The following is a 21,468-nucleotide window of genomic DNA, read 5'->3' as shown; positions in this document are numbered from 1 at the left end:
AGAATCAACAATTTGAAAATCGGATGACACAAATGAAAAAAAAAATGACAAAAATAACAAAAACGACAAAAATAACAAAAATGACTATAATTACAAAATTGACAAAAAAGGTAAGTGACAAAATTGTCAAAAATAAGTAAATTGAAAAATGGCACAGTGAAAAAGTTAACGAATTTGACAAAATTGACAGAATTGGCTCAACTGACAAAATTGACAAGTTTGAGTACTTCTGTCGATAGCGTAAATTTTTTCAGTTTTGTCAATTTCACTAATTTTGTCAAACTAGGCCGGAAAATATTAAGAATCCTTCTTTTCTCACTCAGAGTTGGAATACCACGGGGAGGGTTAGTAAAAATAGTGAAAAAACTTAATGAATTGGAATAAGTAAGGACTGTATTCGAAAAAAAATGCAACACTCTCATTTGTGAATAAGTTTGGAACGGATGGATGGAAATTGATGAAATTATTAGAGATACGACCTAGTAATGTAATGTTTACATGTGCAAAATATGGTGGCAAACTAAAATGGTGATTTGATGAGTCAAACAACTCAGATTTATCACATGATGGAAGAACCTTTGGATGCTAAAATATTTCGCTCAAATGCAATTTATAGAACAAATCCTATTTGAATAAAAAAAAGCTGATATAAATAAAAAAAAATGATTTTTTTTTTTTTTTTTGAAAAAATCATTGATTTTTATCCACCCTGCGCTAAAGTGTCCACCATCATATTTTGTTTATTTTATCGGTAGATACCGTTTTATCATTAGGACACGATGATTAATCTGTATTTATGTTTAGTGGGCAAATCAGACAGAAAAAATGTTCTTCTTTAGCACTTCTCCAATGGAAAGGTTCGGATGGCGCTTTGTTAAAACCCTCACTTCCCATAACTTTATAAAATCAATCATTCCTACTTTTATTCGGATTTTAGCTCACTGTTAGATCGTATAGGACTTCCAGATCAGTAAACCACATAATACTGAGTCGATTTCGGGTCATTTTGGAATTTATCAAACCCCGGGATCTAAAAAGCTTCGTTTTGGTTCAAAACTCATCCATGATTTTTTTGTAGAATTTTTAAGAAACGTTTACATGTGTAAATTTGGACTTTTAGGTTTGTATGGGAAAATTGAATATTTTGTATTGAAAAATCAACATCATTTTTGTATCTTCTGTAGAAGCGTACTTGAGGTTTTTGAACAAATTTATAAAATCTCTAAAGAAATTTTCCGCTGAACAACTTTGACGAGAACCGTAACTTTGTATTTTGTTATACAAAAATTATTAGGTGTGGGTATGTCTTTTGGCATTGACAAATAATAAATTATATTGACATTACTGCTGGCTGCCTAGCGAGATATTGCATGACTACTTTTCATGCAATACTTCGCTAGGGTCCAGCAGTGATGTCCATTGAATTTATTGTTTATCAATGCGAAAAGACATACGCCTGTTAAATAGCTAAAAACTTTTTTGCCTAATAAGATACAAAGTTACGGTCTTCAACAAAGATTTTCAGCAGAAAATTTCCTTCAAGATTTATAAATTGGCACAAAAACCATCAAAGTTTAAATTTACTCATGTAAACGTTATAAAAAAAAAAAATCTGAAAAAAATCATGGATGAGTTTTGGACCAAAACGAAGCTTTTAAGACCCCAGGGTTTGAGAAATTCAAAAAATGACCCCAATCGACTGAGTCTACTAATATCACATGAATTTTGGTCGCATAGTTGATTTCCAGCTGTTTCCTGCACAAAAATATTTTTCGTACAATTTATGCTTAAGACACTATCTCAAAAACCACTTGACAGATCGCCACCAAATTTTGGACATGTAAACATTACATTACAAGGTAATGTCTCTAAAAAATTTACTTATTTCCATCCATCAGATCAAAACTTATTCACAAATGAAAGTGTTGCATTTTTTTCGAATACAGTCCTTAAATTGAACAAAAGATTGCATGCAATGAAGTTGCATACAATTTACAATGTAATAAATCGAATAATCAAATAAATGTATATCAAAAATTAAAAAAATTTAAAAAAAAGAAAATGAATCTAGACCTTTACAGTTCGATTTTTGCTCTTGAAATTGTTTAAATTTCCGATTTATTCATCGAAATCGACATCAAACTTTATTTATTTCCCCCTGGGTTTTCGGCTAAAGAAGATTTTGATATTTTTTCCGGCCTTAGTGAATTTTGTCACTTTTTTCATTTTCGTTCATTTTGCCAACTTTGCCAACTTTGCCAACTTTTGGTTAAATTTACCAGATTCACTTTTGTCAATTTAAGAAATTTTGTGAATTTTGTCAATTTTGCTCATTTGTCTTTTTTCATTTTTTATCATTTCCGTCAATTCGGATTATTTTGCCAATTTTGAAATTTTGGCAAATTTGCATTTTTTTTTTTATTTTTATAATTTTTACAATTTTTGTCCACTTTTCAATTTTGTCTATTTTGTCATTTCGACTTGTTGCTCAATTTAGTCTTGTAGCCAAATTTGTAATTTTTATATTTTTTTTCCAATTTTTCAGTTTTTGTTTTTTTTTAAATTTAGCCAATTTTGCTATTTTTGGTATTGTTCTTATTGTTTAAAATTTGGTCAAATTTGTCAATATTAACGAAAATATAATGAAATTTGCAAATAGCGAATAAATGTAAAAAAATAAATGATAAAATGAACAAAATTTTCCCTGAAAACAAAATTTACAAAATTTTAAATTTGATAAATTTGACAACAATGGCAAAATGACAAAATTGGAAAGATAGACAAAAATTGTCAAAATTTACTAAATTTACTAAATTAATAATTATTTCGACCGATTATTGGACCCTACGCAACCGAATCGTATTTTATAATGACTTTTTGAATATCCTCGTTTTCTTCAGCAAACGTAGAATTATTTTAAACACATGGGTGGGCATCTTTTTTTGAAATTGTATTCTTTATGAAGAGATGTTTTATTTTTTTATATTTTTTTTGCCTTTCTTACAGAAAGGTATAGTTATCGGTCGATTTGGGAGATCATTAATTATGGGTCTTAGATATACCTTTATAGGTACCTATCGAATCAGCTCGATGAGTTCTGATGATGTCTGTGTATTTGTGTGTATTTGTGTGAATTTTTGTAAACTTTGTTCTCGACGTTTTTGTGAAACTGAGCAGTACAATAAAAATGATTTTTATCTTGAAAAATTTGATTTTTTTTCTTCTTCAACCTATAAAAGAAAGTAAAAAATACAAAATAGTTTGAAATTTTTTTTTTCATAGTAAATTTCATTAATTGATCACTCCAAAAAACGTGTCCATGTGGCTTGCTAGCAACATCCAGCAATCACTACTCAAGATGATCGTGAATGTGACGGCAAATCATGCATGATGTCAGTCAGATTTGCCGTCATCATGACGGAAAATTATGTAGGAGGAAGAACCTAGATTATTAACAAGTTTGTCTTTATATATAAAATTAACCGGTTCAGTTCTCGACCGAACCAGCTTCAAAAATTTTGAAATCATAGTTACATTACATGAAATGGTAAGTTGGAGTGTCCATCAAGGGGTACAACCCCGAAATTTGCATTATCTGCCATAGGGACTAGACTCTCACATCACACATTTCTTTAGTGATTGTAAGTCCAATCCTTCGCCCAAAGATAGATTCTCACCCACTTCTTGGAGAAGGGGAAAACGACACGGGGATGACGGGGACGCGGACTATGTATGCACACCATCCCATCTTCTCACGTGCCGTTCGTGCTCAGAAAGCTTTTTCGTATGCACGAACGACAGGAGAGAATTTCGCCCGTGGAAGCAAGTTGAATCCAATAAGACAAATGCTTCTAAATCCTCTCGAGCTTTAAGCTCTCGGGCTAGTTTTTTTGTTCCCTTTTCTCTTCCTCTTTTAAGATCTAATGTTGTGCGATGAAAGCTATTCGTTTGCATTGAAAAACCTATACAATTGTTCTGTTGTTGTTGGGGTTGGTGTCTAGCAAAGAGGATGACGGCTTGGGAGTCAATCCGAATTCTCACTTGCTTAAGCCAATGGAAGATAATAACCAAACAGTAGCGCCACCAAGTACTCCATAGTAGAGTTTAAAGCATTTGGGATTTTTTTTGAACCTGCATATAAAGCTAAAAAGCTAATAACAATAATTGACAAAGTTGAAGAAACAGAAAAAACTGTCCAAATTAACCATTTAGTGGACCAAATTTAAAAATGACAAAATCGACAAAATTGACAAAATTTAAAAATCGTAAAAATTAATAAAATTGACAAAATAGACAGAATTGACAAATTTCACAAAATTGACAAAATTTTAAAAATTGAAAAAAATTATCAAATTGGAAAAATTTACATGATCAAACTGACAAAAATGACCAAATTGACAAGATTGAAAAGATTGACAAAATTAACGACTTTTTTAAGATTGATAAAGATGATTAAATTGACAAGATTGACAAAATTGACAAATTGATCAAATTGACATAATTGATATAATTGACAAAAGTTAAACAACTGTCAATGTGGACCAAATTGAAAAAGTTGCAAAAATTGACAAAATTATCAAAATTGACAAAACTTCCAACATTTCCAAAACTGACAAAAAGGACCAAATTTGACAAATTTAACAAAATTGAAAAAATTGACAAAATTGGCAAAATTGATAAAATTTAAATTATTGACAAAATTGTTTAAATTTGACAAAATTGACAAAAATTAAAAAAAATCAACAAAGTTTACGAAAATGACGAAATAGACAAAATTTACATAACTGACAGAATTAACAAAAATGAAAAAATTGACTAAGCTGACAAACTTGGCGAATTTGATAAAATTGACATGGTAGACAAAATTGACTGAACTGTCAATTTCGACAAAATCATGAAAATTGATAAATTGACAAAATTGAAAAAAAAATGGCAAAATTGACTAAATTGAAAATTTTTACAAAATTGACGAAATTGACTTAGTTAGCAAAACAGACAAAAATGTCTAAATGTCTTAATTAAAATTATTGGGAATAAAAAAATTTCAATATTTTTAATTTTTAAATTAATTCTACCGATTGTTCACGTTTCGATATCGCATTTTACTCTAGCAATTGAAATTTTATCCAATAGTTTTATTAATGTATTTTTTTCCATTACTTGAGAGGTTGAATTATTTGAAATAAATAATCAGGCATCTTTTTGCCTTTCTTTCAATTTGTATTCTTAGTTTTTATACCTTCCATTTTGAATTCACCAAATGCTGTTACTACAAAAGGAGTAAATTGAGTTAGATTATAATGTCATAGAAACGGAATCATACAAGAAATTCCAGAATCCCGTCATTCAAAAATCTCCAATAAGATGCAAATAATGTAATTAATATGAAAATTAGGATTATTTAAAAATACTTTTATCCTATAAAAAACTTTGAATCCTAATTTCCTTTTTTTTTTGGATTTACTGCGTATGAAATTCTTTAATCATAATTCATAATTCATTTTGTGCCATATATATCCAAATATAATTTACAGACTGTAAGAAAGGCTACAATCCACTGTCAAGTGTATTAAATCGGGTTTTATTTTCAAGTTACCATATGCTCTAATCCTAATAAGAGTACATTGAGATTATACTTGTTTTAAAAAGAACTCACAGAAACAGGATTGTACAGTATTTTCCAGGATGCAACCATTCGAAAACCAGCAATTGGATGCAAATTATACAAAAAATATTCATTTATTATTGATTCATTATTTATTTACTGCGGATTGACTGCTGGATTTATGTTATAATTAAATGATTCAGAATTTAGAATTCTATCGTTTGTTTATTATTTTGTGTCATATGTATGTAATAATTTACAGACTGTAAGAAAGGCTACAATCCACTGTCAAGTGTATTAAATCGGTTTCTGTTTTATTTGAAAACTTTGTTGGAAAAAAAGCGGAACATTTCGAGTAGAAAGCAGAACGGTGGAACATTTTCGAAAAAAGTGCTCTGTTTTGATGCTCTCTGGAAGTCAATTTCGTTTTATTTATGTTCTGAGTGTTCTCAAATGTTGATAAACAAAATCGTCCACAATGGCTGAGTTACCAGCTAAAAGCCACTAGATGGTGCTTTTTTTAGACCAATTTTACCGGTTTTAAAATGGCTGACAATTTAAATTCTCACACGGATTAGATACATTCTTGTTCGGGGCTCTGTGCTTCTTTAAAGTTATAGCATATTCAAGAAGATTTCAATTTTCAAATTTTAACTAAAGCCAGCACCAATTTTTCGTCTTTAACATCTCGCTAACAAGGAAACCAACTTCAAAAACAATGAGAACATTTAAAAAAGCAATTTTGAAAATGCGCAAAGTTTGAAGCTAAACAGAAATGATAGGTTTTTGACAGAAGCCATAATATTAGAGAAAATAGGCTTTTCAGCATCTGAATCATATTATTTTTCTAAGCGCAGAGTTATTTAAAACAAAGTGGAAAGAATATGTTTTATCGGAAATTCGTAACAATAAGGAGGTTGTAATTCAAGTAAAATATATTTCCATTAAATGGCACGTTTCGTATAATTCAAGGATGGCCAAGATTTTTACCAAAATTGCCTTATTTTGAAGCGGACATCAAAAATTGAAATTCATTATGAAAATTTCGCATCATGGATCCGCTTGTGGGCTCTTGATGTACATTGAAAGAAAGAACGTTTGCCCAAATTCTGTCTTTATAACCAAAACTAATTCGGCCCGCGGGCCATAAGATTTTGGAACCCTAAAGACTCCTGAATATAGACAAACATTTTTTTCCTTCAATGTACATAAAGAGCCCTCAGGCAGATTTATGATGCGAAATTTCCACAAAGAAATTCAGTTTCTGCTGTCCGCTAGCTTCAAAATAAGGCAATTCCACCGTTGTGAAAATTTTGGCCACACATGGAATAAATGATTAAAAATAGCCGCAAATAAGTAAGTTCAAGTCACAAAAGAGTAATCTTATGTGCAATCATATATTTTTTACTTTTCAAAAAACCTCGTGTGTATAAATTTTATAAGCTTTCTAAAACCCTATGCTTTTCAAAAAAGTAGGTTTATTTTCAAGACATGAACAAAGTTCACAAATTGTTTTGTTTTCATCCTGTGAATTTAAGTGAAAAATGTGGCGATGTGTTTTTCGTTGATTTTATTCATATTTTTAATTTATTTCTCATTCAAAATTTTAATTTATTTCTCCATAATATTTTAGCTGAAAATATTCATCAGCTTTTTTTTACGAGAAAATCCAGTTGAAGGTACAAATAAAAATAGAACGTATTTATGAATTTTAAGGACCAGAATTAGTAGTTTTTGATCCAAGAAACTAATTTCCATCAATCATTATTTATTTTATTTACATAGTATTCCGTCTCACGACATAACTTGACGAACATAATTCCTAAAATTCACTCGGTTCATAGCAACCGTTCTCCAATTTCTCGGGCACCCTACGTTAGCCAGATCACGCTCCACTTGGTCTAACCACCTCGCTCGTTGCGCCCCCGCTCGTCTTGTTCCTACCGGATTCGTAGCGAACACCTGTTTTGCAGGACAGTCGTCCGGCATTCTCGCAACATGTCCAGCCCAGCGTATCCGGCCAGCTTTCACCACCTTCTGGATACTGGGTTCACCGTAGAGCCGCGCGAGCTCGTGGTTCATCCTTCGCCTCCACACTCCGTTCTCCTGTACGCCGCCAAAGATGGTTCTTAACACTCGTCGCTCGAATACTCCGAGTGTACGCAGGTCCTCCTCGAGCAATATCCATGTCTCGTGCCCGTAGAGAACAACCGGTCTAATAAGCGTCATATACAGGTTACACTTCGTACGAGGGCAAAGTCTTCTCGACCGCAGTTGCTTGTGGAGTCCATAGTAGGCACGACTTCCGCTGATAATTCGCCTCCGGATCTCACGGCTGGTGTCATTGTCTGCGGTCACCAGTGAGCCGAGATAGACAAAGTCTTCGACTATCTCCAGCTCGTCGCCGTCGATCATGACCTTGTTATTACTGGACAAGCGGGTTCGGTCGGTCTCGGATCCGCAGGCCAGCATGTACTTCGTCTTGGACGTATTAATCATCAACCCAATCCTTCCTGCTTCGCGTTTCAGTTTGCGGTAGATCTCCTCCACCGCCGCAGATGATCTGCCGACTATATCAATGTCATCGGCAAAGCAGATAAGTTGACTGGATCTGTTGAAAATCGTGCCCCGCATTTCGCCCACCGCTCGTCGAATAACACCTTCTAGCGCCACGTTGAACATCATGCAGGATAGACCATCACCTTGTCGAAGCCCCCTGCGCGATTCGAAGGAACTCGACAATTCACCCGAAATCCGCACACAGCACTGCGTTCCATCCATCGTCGCCTTGATCAGTCTGATTAGCTTCCCGGAAAAGCCGTTCTCGTCCATGATTTTCCATAGCTCGTTACGGTCGATCGTGTCGTATGCGGCTTTGAAGTCGATGAATAGATGATGCGTAGGGACTTGGTGTTCACGGCATTTTTGGAGGATTTGCCGTAATGTGAATATCTGGTCCGTCGTAGACCGTCCCTCCATGAAGCCGGCCTGATGACTTCCCACGAATCTGTTTGCTTGTGGCGTGAGGCGGCGGAGTAGGATTCGGGACAACACTTTGTAGGCGGCATTGAGGACAGTGATCGCTCGGTAGTTCTCACAGTCCAATTTGTCGCCCTTCTTGTAGATGGGGCATATTACCCCCTCCTTCCACTCCTCCGGTAGCTGTTCTATGTCCCAGATCCGGACTATCAACCGGTGTAGGCAATCGGCCAACCTGTCCGGGCCCATTTTGATGAGTTCAGCTGCGATGCCATCCTTCCCAGCCGATTTGTTTCTATTCAGCTGGCGAATGGCTTCCTTAACTTCACTCATCGTTGGGAGTGGCTCCTCTTCGTCGTTGGCTACGCCGGCGATGTACCTTCCCCCACCGTCTTGATCTCCTGCATGTGCGCCGTTCAGGTGTTCATCGAAGTGCTGCTTCCACCTTTTGATCACCTCACGATTGTCCGTCAGGATACCCCCGTCCTTATCCCGGCACATTTCGGCTTGCGGCACGAAGCCTTTGCGGGATGCGTTGAGTTTCTGATAGAACTTTCGTGTTTCTTGGGAACGATGCAGCTGCTCCAGCTCCTCGAGCTCCTCCTCCTCCAGGCGGCGCTTTTTCTCCTGGAAAAGTCGGACTCGCTGCCTCTTCCGCTGTCGGTGATTTTCCACATTTCGACGGGTGCCTCTTTGCACTACTGCCGCCCGCGCGGCATTCTCTTCGTCCATCACCCTCCTACACTCCTCGTCGAACCAGTCGTTCCGTCGAGATCGCTCCACATAACCGATGACGTTCTCCGCAGCACTGTTGATGGCTGTTTTGATGGTATCCCAACAGTCCTCGAGAGGGGCTTCGTCAAGCTCGCCCTCTGCCGGCAGCGCTGCTTCGACCGATTGCGCGTAGTCTGCCGCGACCTCAGGTTGCTTCAGTCGCGCGATATTTAACCGAGGCGGGCGCCGGTTGCGTGTGTTGTTCACTACGGAGAGTTTTGGGCGCATCTTCACCATCACCAGATAATGGTCCGACTCGATGTTGGCGCCCCGACAGGATCTGACGTCGATGATGTCCGAAAAGTGCCGGCTGTCGATCAAAACGTGGTCGATCTGTGATTGAGTTTGGTACGGTGATCTCCAGGTGTACTTGTGTGGGAGGCGGTGCTGGAAAAAGGTACTACGTACGGCCATTCGTTTGGAGGCGGCGAAATCAATGAGTCTGAGGCCGTTTTCGTTGGTCAGCTGGTGCGCGCTGAACCTTCCAATTGTCGGTTTAAATTCCTCCTCCTGGCCGACCTGAGCATTGAAATCCCCGATGACGATCTTGATATCATGTTTTGGGCAACGGTCGTATTCACGCTCCAGCTGCGCGTAGAATTCGTCTTTGTCGTCACCGGTACTTCCGAGGTGAGGGCTGTGCACGTTGATGATGCTGATGTTGAAGAACCGGCCCTTGATTCTCAACCGGCACATTCGTGAGTTGATCGGCCACCACCCGATCACGCGCTTTTGCATCTTTCCCATCACTATAAAAGCTGTTCCAAGCTCGTGTGTGTTGCCGCAGCTCTGGTAGATGGCACGACCATCTGGATACGTTCGTACCGTGGAGCCCTTCCAGCATACCTCCTGCAGCGCTACGATGTCGAATTTGCGGCTCTTCAATTCGTTGGAGAGCACGTGGGTACTGCCCACAAAATTTAGAGATCGGCAGTTCCATGTTCCAAGTTTCCAATCGCTAGTCCCTTTTCGTCGCGTGGGTCTTTGCCGATTTCCATCCGAAATTTGTTGTTCGTTATTCGTTGCTTATGTTTTTTAGTAGTCACAGGCTCGCAAGGCCCGCAGCTAACCCCACTATCTCGCAGGAGGACCGTCGTGATGTTGCTGTTTTGGGTCCCGAACACCACCAGGACGTTGTTGCACTCCGCACGCCGCCCCTAACATGGAGAACAGACGCGTACGAAGCCCCCTAACTCATTCTGCATGCGACCAAAGCATCCACCGGGGTTGGGTACCCGATCTCCGCTAAGGTTGCTCGCACCCCAGCTAGTACCACGGGGAGGTAGAGAATCGGAGTTGCAGACAAGAGGTGATATGACCACTACCCGAAGGTTGGGTGTATGGGGTCTCGAGTTGCACATTGTCCACTTCACTAGCATCAATCATATTTGCTTTTTTAGTCTTGTAAACCACATGCTCCGTTCGCCCTGGTCAAACTCATCCAAAGCTAACCAAACCAAAATCAAACCTTACTAAAATGTTAAATTCTAACATAAATTAGAAGATAAGCCCCTCAAAACTTCTGACTATGCTACGCATTTATTGAAATTTTATTCATTTACAGTACTTTTTTTCTAAACTTTCGACTTCACTTCATACGCAGATATCGACCCATAATCGAAGTTCTTATTTGTAATGCTAGTTTATTTAAACTTGTTTCTTGTTATTTCAATTATGTGCTTGATTTGTTGATGTCCGGAATTTTGGCTAAGACATTCAGTTGAGGGAGTTGACATAGTAAAGACCACAAATAAATTCAAACGGAAGAAAACTCAAATCTTTACCAGTCTTTCGGTTACAAATCGACTCGAGTCTAGATTTTTTACATTTTCGAGTTGCTCTAAATTTAAAGTTAAGTTTTTTAGAACACTGAAATATATGCACCGAACAGCAGAGCCAAATATTCCCGATATCTTAGAGGAATTCCCATTTTTTTCCGCATTTTTCCGATGGGTCTTAAATCCCGACTTTTGCCCGCATTTTCCGACTTTCCCAAATGAGTGGCCATCCTGAACCTATTACGTTGAGATCTAATGAAGCTTCGTTTGCTTGGATGCATAGATACAGTTTTGGCCATGTTGTGGCAATGGTGGCAATGGATATATGAAAAAAAATCATGATCGAATTTTAGGAACCAACCACACACATTTAGTAGATTTTCCACAAAAAGGTAACCTGTGTAAAATTTAAGCTCAAAGTTTTTTTTCCCCTAAAAAATCACCAAAGAAGGGATCTAAAATAAATGAAAAAATCAATATTTAAAATAATTTTACTTTTAATTTTATTCAATTGCGAGCAAGCCGAATCACTTGCCAGTGCTCTTATTTTCCCGCTAAACTTTTCTTATCATGAGTTACTGGTATATTGTGGGCAAATTTTTTAGGGCAGATTAAGGCTAATTTCACCATGGTGTCCACGGTTAAGCTTCACACATAATTAGAATAACAACCTTTAAGAATTCATAATTCCAATCAAATTTTTAACCCAGTAATGCTCATTCGGCAAACTGAACAGAATGGCAGAGGAAGAAAAAAAAATCTCTCAATGAGTTTAAATTGATTTCAATTCGCCGCACGTTGACGGTTTTGCCACTTCCTCCCCAGTCTACTGTTTCTTCATCTCGGAATGCTGCTAGTAGGGTCCACAGTCGGGAACTAAAGCTGCCCGTGTCTCAAGAAAAGCATGCCATCCAGAGAAGGTGCTCAATTTTGTATGTATAGATGTAGGTATATGAAATGCATTCGGGAAACGACGACATTCTATACTTTTTAACAGCCAAGACGCCGAGAACCGATATCGCTAGCGCTAGATAGGTAACTGTTGTAAGATACCGCGAGATCTTGTGTATATTAAATACTTACACCGATATGAAACATGGTCCATCGCCTCAGATGACGGCGGCACGTTCTTATCTCGACTTGAGTGAGTTTGGTTCGAGGTCCGGGCCGGAGGTAAAATCTGACGTTTTCTGTTGCAAAACATTTCTGTTCTCTTATGCGCTATGCTGACGGATTCAAAACATCAACTCTCGAGAGCCAGATAAAAAGTAAATGCCGCTGGCGTTGCATTTGAACGACTGATTACCATGCAAAATTAGCAACTATACTGACACACAATGAACAGTCAATTGCTTAGAACGGTTAATTTGGTTTTAATTTAGTCATCCTAATATGACGGTCCAGAAAAGGAGGACAAAGTTGTCACAGACTTCAGACCTATATGTATATAAAAATGGATTTCTGTCTATTCCCTATAGACTCGGAAACTACTGAACCGATTTGCTTGAAACTTGGCAGGTGGGTGCTTTTGAATTCGGGGAAGGTTCCTATTACAGTTTGAGACCCTTCTTTAATACTGGAAGTGGAGAGGGGGTCTCAAAGACAAAAGAGAAATGTTTGCATAACTTGAGAACTATTCAAGCCAACAATGGTACTAAATTTGGCATGAGAAGGTATATGGTTACAAGAAATATTTCTATGAATGTTTAGTACCTTTCCTTTTTCCATAGGGGAGTTAGGAAGGGGGAAGGGGCTCTAACAATTTTTAACAAATCTCGATAACTAGTCAAGCAAATGAAGCCAGATTTGGCATGTGAGGGTATTGGCCTTTCTGGTTGATGCTTTTCGATGAATAAACACTCGTTAATATGTGAGGGTATTTGGATACGAGAAATATTATTTGAGACCCCTTCCTTCTTCCAGTGGTGAATTTGAAAGAGGGAGGGAGGCTTCCATAAAATTTTTAATGCAAAATTCGATAAGTATTCAAGCAAATGGAACCAAATTGGCATGGAAGAATATTTGGATCTGGGAAACGGTTCTATGGTTAATTGCATTTGAAGCAAAGGAAGAGAGGAGGGGGCCCACACATTTTTTTGCAATACTCGATAACTAATCAAGCAAGGGGAATGAAATTTGCCATGCGAGAGTATTTGGATAAACGAAATGTTCCCAAGATGATTTGAAGCGCTCCCCACCTTCCATTGGAGAAACAGGAAGTGCTATACAATTTATAGTACTATACAATTTTTTGCATAACTGGTGAATCAAGCAAACACACTACAATACCCGTAAGCGGCAACCTCTTCATGCAGAGTACATCTTCGGAGACCAAACCATCATCCGGGTGGATCCTATCATCCTATCTTGATCTGTCAAGAGTGAACCAGCGCTTTGTTTACGTTTGAAACATTCTTTTCTCCCAAAATGTCGCGAATGTGTTGGACATTTGGATGCGAGAGAAGGGCATCTCGATGAATGAAGTGGCGAAACGTTTCGGCATAAAATTCATCATCCACTCCACAAGTTCGGGGAACGCTATACGTTCGATGATTTGCCAGGAAGAGGCAGAAAACCAGGACCATCTGACCTAAATCTGGACCGTAAGGTAATCAACCTCATCAACCGGAATCGATCGATGTCCATACGAGATTTGGCGAAAAAAGCTGGGACATCGATCGGAATGGTACAGCGGATCAAGAAGCGGAACAACCTGAAGACATACAAGGAGCAGAAAGTGTCCAAACAAACGGCTGATCAAAAATCACGAGCCAAAACCAGAGCCCGGAAGCTGTATCATCGGATTTTGCAGAAACCAGATGGGTGCATTCTCATGGACGATGAAACTTATGTGAAAGAGGATTCCAGTACTCTTCCGGGACCACAATTCTACACTGCAGCTATTGGGGAGGATGTGAGTGACCACGAGAAGTCGATTGAGGTGGAAAAATTTGGCCAGAAAGTGCTTGTGTGGCAGGCAATCTGCTCCTGCGGATTGAAGTCGGCGAGTTTCTTTACAAAAGGAACAATAAAGGCCGATATCTACCAAAAGGAGTGTTTGCATAAAAGGTTGCTGCCACTGTATAAGAAACATACGACTCCACCACTGTTCTGGCCGGATTCGGCGTCAGCCCTTCGGCGTCGGCACCACTCTTAGATGGTTTGAGGATAACGATGTAGATTTCGTTGAGAAAGACCATAGAACGATATTGAGCTATCGTCAAGAGAGTTTTCAAGAAGGGTGGTAAGATCATCAGGACCATGGCGGTTTTCAAGAAAAAATGGAATGTTGCGGCCAAGAAGTGTGATCAATCAGCTGTACAAAACCTAATGAAACGCGTCAAGTCGAAAGTCCGAGAATATTACCAGTAATTACTTTTTTACTTGTATTTCTAGAGTTTGTTTTGATTACGTCGTATAAACCAATATAAACAAAACAGAGTTATTTACTGCAAACTATTGATAAAGATGAATTCTATGTTTTGTAAGAATTTGGTTTCATTTGATCAATTAATAACTTTACCAAATTGATTTCAATTTAAGACGTATGAAGTGTTTTCTGTTTTTGAGTGCATTTTGGGTTTTGCGGCGTTTTGCACTTCACGGAATTATCGTGCAAAACAACAGTTTGGTGTGTTGGTTCTTGCGACCAAAGGCATTTTCTTTGAAAAGGCTTCGGTAAAAGTGTTAAAAGGTTAAGAAGTTGAAAAGAAATGGTGGAGTGGTAGAGTGGTTTTTAACAATGTTTATAGAACAGATGACATCAAAACGTTGCTAGGTAAGTTTATTAAAAGGAACGTCAAATTGGACAAAGTATCATCTCATTTTTTTTCCCAACAGAGACAGCCAAATTAGCTATAATAGCATCGGAAAATTTCAGCACTCCTAGAACGGTCATCAGAGTCACAGCAAGCAGCCAACAATGTCCTATCAGGCTACTTAAACACTCTTGATGAACAGTCCCTTACAGCACCGATTCCAGACATCACTAAACGGACACCTCGACATACCACTACCAATTTCTATGCGATAAATTTTAGCACTACATGCATTTCGAAGAAAATAACGAAATTCCAGGTAAATACAATCAAGTATTCTGTTAAAATTTATTATCGTCTTTGGTTGAATTACCATCCAGACTAATAGCATAAATCTAAGAAATTCTGCTAAGTGCTAATTTAAACCTACGTTTACACATATTAAAATCAAACAAGTGACACACTGAGTTAAAACGTTCACAACACTTGTCAATAGGATGATTTCTGCCATATGCGGTACGATGATAGGGTATCCAAAGAAACTGGCGTTGTCAAAGTGACCTTGTAGGAACGTAGATATTGACATGTTGAAGTATGTACGGGGAGTCGACACGGCGAGTCAAGGTATTAAAAATGAAAACTTGCTGCAGTTCGATACGACGCTTTTCAAGTGTGGTTAAGAATATCAGGGCACATCTCTGCTAATACGGCGGAAGTCGGAGCGGTTCGTTCCACGGGAGACGCCGTAGAGCGTATCTGACGAAGCTACGTTGAACCCGTTCTAGGCGGTTGCATTGTGTAATCTGAGTAGGAGCCCACACCTGGACGGCATACTCCAGTATGCTACGAACTGACGAACAATAAATGGCTTTCAGTGCGTATACGTCGTCGAAACCTTCGGTGTTCCGGCGCAAAAACCCAAGTGCAGCAAATCCTTTTGCAGAGGTAAGCGCAATGTGTTCGGAGAAAGTAATTCTGTAATCAATTTTAACTCCCAGGTCAAGAATAGACTTCACATTCTCCAAGCAGAAACCTGATAGTTGGTAGTCAAATCTGATCATGTTTCGGGAACGGGTAAAGTTGATGATCTTACACTTTTTAGCATTGGCCTGCATTCCTTTCATTCGGCACCAGTTTTCTAACGAGACAATATCAGCTTGAAGGGCGAGACAGTCTACAGTGCTTACAATCTTTCGAAAAAGCTTCAGATCGTCGGCATACATTAGCGTATCGGATTGAAGAGTTGCACAGAGATCGTTAACGAAAATTATGAAGAGAAGAGGCCCGAGATGGCTTCCTTGAGGTAAACCTGATGGGATGGCAAATGTTCTCGAACGGGAGCTGTTGACTTTCGTGAAAGCATGACGGTCGTTGAGGTACGACGCAATCCAGTCAAGTGCCCAATCAGGGAAACCTATACGATCCAGCTTTCCAATTAGTATTTTATGCGAAACGCGATCGAATGCTTTCGCAAAATCAATGTAGATAGAATCGACTACACAACCTTTCTCCATACAGTCACTCAATGAGCTTACGTAGCACATCAGGTTGGTAACGGTCGATCGATGATGTTGCAAAACGACGTTAACGCCAAGTAGGAGATAAAAAATGCCATAAGAACATAACTGAATGAAAGTAACTAAATCAATGGACATGTCGAAAACACTAGACATTCTTTATTCATTTCTGCATCGTATGGAGAAATTTCAGACAATTTTTAGTGATTTTTGAAATAATAGAATTAAAAATGTGTTCCTAATCTTCAACAGTGCTTTTCTCGAAACACATCAAGTGCCTCATACGACCTAATCAAAACAAACTCTAGATTTCTTTATATACTGTAAGAATAAGCTTTTTAAAACACTTCCGAACTGTTTCTTTGTTTGAATCATCAATAAAATTAATAAAATAAAAAAAAACTTATTTTCGATACACTCCTTATTGATACTCTTGAAATCATTAGAGAAAAGCTTAAGTGTCCAGTATTAGACAAGTTTCCCCCTATATAGATTTTATTTTCTTATCCTTTTTTTAGGGTTTTTGAGGTTTCTCAGGCTAGGCAAAACTTTCCTGTTTGTTTGGATAACGTGCGTCATACTGGACTCCCAGATTGGCTTTGTAGGTGGCTCAATACATATTTTGTAGGCCTGCTTTTGTACTACTGACAAACATTAACTCTACAGCTCTTGAAATCACTTCCGGAGTTCCTCAGGGAAGCCACTTAGGACCTTTGATCTTTCTTCTCTTCATCAACGACCTATGCCCAATGATCGAATCAGAAAAGCTACTGTACGACGATGATCTCAAAATTTGTTTGATTATCTCAGAATATTCTCCAACAAAACTGAAAGTGATCGAAAGAACAAACGCACAGAGAGTGCTTTTTCTAGCTATTCTGGATCTCCGCGCCCTTAACTCCATGCAAAATAGTTAGAAATTACTTCTCGTCCGAGAGCGAGAACTTATCCTTAACGTTACAAGAGACGAATTTGAATCGGAATGCACAACTTAGCGAGAGCACTTGGTGCTCCGCGAAGCTTTTGAAAGTGCTCCGCGACGAACGCAACGCAAACCAATATTGAAAAACTCAGATTTTTTTATCGTTTAGTTTTTATCGAAACATAAAAAAAAATATTTACAGGGTATATAGTACGAGTGAATGAATTTTGTTTACTGGTGATTAAAGCCTAGTCCAAACTCGGCAACTTGAACTTCGATTTCGGTGGATGAGACTTGTTTTTGGTTGATGTTCGTTCAATCTTTAGTGAGCAGAATGCCAACACACCTGCAACTGGTCGATGGTCGTTGAGCTGGACCTGGAGGAAATCAAAGCAACTCAGCCGGGAGATGTATCCAACGTCAAGAAAGTATTAATCGCTGCAAAACACTCTTTGAAAAGGCTGTTCTTGCGTCGTACTTAGTGAGTTACCGAGTTTCAAAAGCTGGAGAAGCGTATACTATTGCTGAAAACTTAATCAAACCTTGTATTCAAGAAATCGTTCGTGTCATGGTTGATGATAAAACAGTGGAATTGGTAAACTTGATACCTATGTCTGACAATACGGTTTCTCGACAAATTTGTGAAATGGCTGAAGATATTGAAATCATTTTAATTTCTCAATTGAGAACTTCAAAATTTGCCATGCACACAGATACACAGATGTGGCAGGACTAGCAATTCTAATGGTATTTGTCCGCTATCAAGGTTATGAATGTTTCAAAGAAGATTTTTTCCTTTGCAAACCGTTACTGCTTTCACAACGAGGGCTGAACTTTCAAGCTAATTGATGATTGTTTATGTTGCGGACAACAATATTCCATGGGGAAATTGTATTTATGTAAGTACGGACGATGTGAAAGCTATGGTTGGAAATACTGCTGGAGTCGTTGCAAAGATCAAAGAAAATACCAATGGTTGCGGTAGTAGTCATTGCATCCTTCATTAAAATGCACTCGCTCTGAAGAACTATCATCATCTTTGAAAGAAGTCTTGGACGAAAGTGTAAAAATAATCAACTTTATTGAGGCTCGACCGGAAAATTTAAGGTTATTGAAGGCGTTGTGCGAAGAGTTGGGTAGCCAACATTCCACGCTACTACCGAAGTTCGTTGGTTATCTCGTGGAAAAACGTTTTCCCGCCCGTTTGAATTAAGATCGGAACGTTTTTAAGCGATATTAATTTTGGATTGGGGGTCAAATTGAATGATAATCAAAGCCCCTTCGAGTAGGTTTATTAGGCTGACATTTTTCATAAAATGAATGACAATCTTCGATTAAAACGGCCAAATCATGGCCTTCAAGAGAAAAATAAAATATTGGGAAGATTCGCTCAGAAAGCGCAACCTGGGCAGCTTTCCAAATTTAAGAAGCTTTCAATCAGAAATAACCTCGAAGTTATCATCCAAAAATTTTCAAGAATTCAACGAGCATTCGTTGAGATATATTTTGACAATCACAACACTTTTCAATGATAACATTTTTTGTATTCCTTGATGCAAAGCTGAACATAGTTTTTTACATAGTTTTTTCGCAGGATTTGTTGAACAACTTTCAGCAATATTTTCCCGAAGAATATCATAAAAAGACCGAAGACTTAAAATGAGTGGAACAGCCTTTTTCGGTGTCAAAGAAGCCAGAATCATTGACATCGCAAGAATATGAATGCTTGATAGATATGACAACGGATTAAGAGATACAGGAAAGATTCGCATCCAAAAAGCCATTGAAGGAGTTTTGGTGCCAAATGAAAAATGAATTTCAAATTTCGTCTGATAAAGCAAAACTTATTCTTCTGCCGTTTTCCACAACTTATCTATGTGAGTCTGGATAGCCTGGATAGACGTCAGGCTACAACTGACAAAAATTGAACCAAACATGTTACAGCTAGCAAAATTGAAGAAAGCGTATTTTTTCTAGTGAAATCATAAATTTTGGATTACACATACTTTGTTGATAGAAACAAGACTATTCAAAGAGTAGCAATTCATTACTGATTTTATTAACTACGATGACAAGACTCATCTTATTTTAACGATACTATCAAGTTTTCAAAACTAGGGTTTTTCATTCGTTCAAAAATGCAGGTGCTCCGCCAATATTTTTGTCTTTAAAAAGTGCTCCGCCAAGCAAATGATCTGAAAACCCCTGGCCTACTCTTTTATAATTTGAGGGAGGGAAACGACGATACATATTTTTATCAATCGAAGACCCTCACTGAAGAAGACAGTAAGTTGCTATCTAAAGAAACTATAGTAATCAAAGAGGCGCAATCTAATTCGAAGAAATGAGTTTGCAACCCTTCTGTAGGGTTGGCTTTAAGACTGCTTGGTTTTGCTCGATTGGAATTTCACTGAAAGAAAATCAAAGATTCTAATCGTGACATTACGTCTCTTTGTTTACTATAGGCTCGTTATTTCTATCGAAATACCAGTATCTGAACTTTTTTTTCTACCTTGATTGAATTAGAGGGAATCTTTCGATTGTTTTGATTCAGTAAAAAATTATTATTTTTAAGGTATAGTATGAAAAATACCTTAAAAAGAACAATTTTCGACTAAATCAAACGAGGTAATGGAATTCGATGGAGTAAAATTTGAAGAAAAATTGTCAGACTCTTGACTAATCTTTTATGAGAAAAACGATATACTTAAAATTTCAAAGCACCAAAAATAGTTATGAGTATCAAACTGACCACACGCCTTAGATGGAATTGACATTGTAGATTGTACGTTCTGATAACCGCATTGCAAATGCAGAGGACAAGTCCATTATCGGAATCAGTTGTGGAGTTGCTTTCAAATTTCTCAACCGCCTCTCAACTAACGAATAACTGTTTATATCCCGGCTTTTTTCTTCTATCTTTCATATGTTTATCGCCATCACAACAAAGATAGAATTCTGGTTTCTGGTTTTCAGAAGTTTTGTGCGCTGATGGTTTTGGCTCTTTTTTCATTTCATCAAGTGATATTTGACCACAACATTCTCCCTCAACGATCCAAAGTCGGTTTACGATCAGTTATCAGTTATTGCTCGATTGATGTGTAACGCAAACAATTCTTGACCTATAGGGGATCAAATTTTACGACAATTTAACGTGCTTTGAATGGTTCACGCACTTCAGGAGTCTACCAAAGGCGTTTTTATTGTGACCAATCATTGAGACTCACTTCAATTATGTTAATGATATTTTGAAATGAGTATGGTTTATTTTTTAATAATAAAATCAACAGAACTTTTTTTTGCAATTTTAAGAGTCAGTAAATTTAATTATTCGTTTTCCAAATAGGCATATCACTATTTTTTAAAATGTATCTAATAAACTTTTTTTTCTTCTGCGCATATAATAAAATGTAATTTTTAGAGCAGCGTTCAATTGTGAATGGAAACTGCGACCGGCTTCCAGTTTGATTTGCATACGCTATGCGATACATAGTCCTACTACTCTATTCACAACTCACGTGCTCCGAGAATTTTGTGTTTGTGTAAGCACATTCAACACAACCATCATGGGATCTCGGCTCAGCAAAAAAAAAACAAGTAAAAACAGCAGCTGTTCAGCAGCATTCATACAAACTGAAATGCAAACCGAATACAACGCAGAAGTCACCGTACAGACGTTATCAATTCCGGTGAGTTCTACTTATTTATGCGAACTGCTGCTCATTCCACATTTAGGAATTGTAGGGTTACTCTATCGCGTTTCGACGATTTCATAATTGAAAAATCAACATTTACTGAAGCGTGCCAAATTATCACAAGGGATAGTTACTTAGTTCGTTTTTTTTTTTTTTGGAATCAATGCGGAAGTGATTCATTTTCAAACAACAATAGCTTGATGACTTTTCGCTTGATTAACGCTTGATCCCTCGATAGCTCGTAAAATCAAAAATGATGTAAACTGAGATCGATGACATTCGCGGTCGGAATCGAAAATTATCTGCTTATGGCGTTTATGGATGCGGTAGTAGGGTTTGTTGGGCCCAAAGTTACTAGTTGGTTGGGGACACACCTCCACCCGATGGAAATTTGGCGGCATTTCACGGTTCATTGCTACCGGCAGCAACCAATCTGTGTC

The 21,468-nt window shown here is 37.8% G+C and overlaps 1 protein-coding gene across 2 annotated transcripts in view; it reads right to left on the bottom strand.

The window, feature by feature from the left end:
• Positions 1 to 21,468, bottom strand: part of LOC129740565 (protein gone early) — a 376,826-nt gene that overhangs the window by 324,517 nt on the left and 30,841 nt on the right. The gene's annotated exons all lie outside the window — the stretch shown is intronic.

This window comes from Uranotaenia lowii, chromosome 1 (genome assembly GCF_029784155.1).
Source record: "Uranotaenia lowii strain MFRU-FL chromosome 1, ASM2978415v1, whole genome shotgun sequence".
NCBI classification, from domain to species: Eukaryota; Metazoa; Arthropoda; class Insecta; order Diptera; family Culicidae; genus Uranotaenia; species Uranotaenia lowii.
This window is presented reverse-complemented; position numbering and strand designations above follow the sequence as displayed.